Here is a 1499-nt window from a genome sequence, read left to right on the forward strand (position 1 = left end):
AAGTAACGAAATATTTTTTATATTTGTAATATAAAAAAGTAAGCTCATCAGACCTGGGGCTGCCAGAACCTGGAGTACTGCTTACCTCCACCAAACTCCTGTAGCTCTTGGGGAAGAGGGGATATGCTTACCACACTTTCTGAAACACTGTGGGTAGAGAATTGTTATTTGTTGTTTAAAACATTTTAATGGGTATGGTCCTTTCAAGAAAGAATATGTTTTGTGTTTGGTGAAATTAGGGATGATGATTAAAGCGGGAACTCGAAGGCCGTTACAGCAGAGTGAGTTAAGGTGTAACCTTAGCAACTTCGAGTCTGCATTGGCGCCAGTTTGATTCCAACCTAGCAGGTTGACTTTTATTTCACGGTGGTCCAACGGAGTCAAAACTCAACCTTCCCACTCCTGGTTAGATTATGTTTGTAACCTGTAGGATAACCCCTCATAGGCAATGGAAAAAAGTTGAAACTCTCAGCTTCTTTCAGCAAGATATATTTAATATTTAACATTTAAAATAATAGAAATACACGTAAGAGGTTTTAGCATTGGAAAGGACGCGCAATAGTTCCCACGTGTAGGCTATCGATTACTAGCTTATTGGATATAAGAAACACTAAGATAAATACATATACAACTAAGGGAATTAATTCGACTGAAAAATGAATCCTATGTTTTTCTTTCATTAATAGTAAATTAAATATTTTTATCTTTTACTTATTGTTTTAATTTCTAAAGGAGAATATTCGCAGCGCTTACCTGTTTCCTTTCATTCTGTTAGTAAATAGTTTAAAATATAAAAAGAACAAATATCGAAATGCTTTCCTTTGCTCGTAAAACAATGAACTTTAGGAGATTGTACAAGTGCAATGAACATATAAAAATTTCTGGGCTGATGAGCTACCTTCATACATCCTGTTTTTATTAATTTTAGATTAATAATATATTCTTTCCGACGTTTCGGACCGTTCCTCCATCATCAGGATTTTCCCTTTTATTACTACAGTTATTCTTTTCTTTCGTTCTCGTTTTCCTTTTCATAATTTGTTTTTCACATTTGTCTTTTTTGTTTAATCTGTTTTAAATTTTTGTCTTAATAATTTGACTCCTTTTCTATTTGACATTTTACCATCTTTTTCACTGATATTCACTGTCGAGTTGTTCTTTATGTCCCCTAATCAGTACGTCAAGAACAACTGTTTAATTTATAAGTAACCATTAAACATAATTTAAAGACATACATGTGTAAAACAAACTAGGAAAGAAGCTAGAACGAAAGAAAAGAAAATTACAATGCTAAAAAAGTAAATGTCTGAAGATGAACGAACATTTCGAAACGTCGAGATGAAGAATATATTGTTAATATAAAATTTAAAAAATAATAAAATGTTTTGAAGTATGAAACTAGTGAAGAAAAAATATACATCATGAATTGGTGCCTTCGAAAATTAAAGTTTCGAAAAAAAAAATGTTTTCTCTTTTTTTCCAAGGCGAAATTTTCTGTG

Source organism: Halyomorpha halys, unplaced genomic scaffold (assembly GCF_000696795.3).
Source record: "Halyomorpha halys isolate HHAL.00 unplaced genomic scaffold, Hhal_1.1 Scaffold541.1, whole genome shotgun sequence".
NCBI classification, from domain to species: Eukaryota; Metazoa; Arthropoda; class Insecta; order Hemiptera; family Pentatomidae; genus Halyomorpha; species Halyomorpha halys.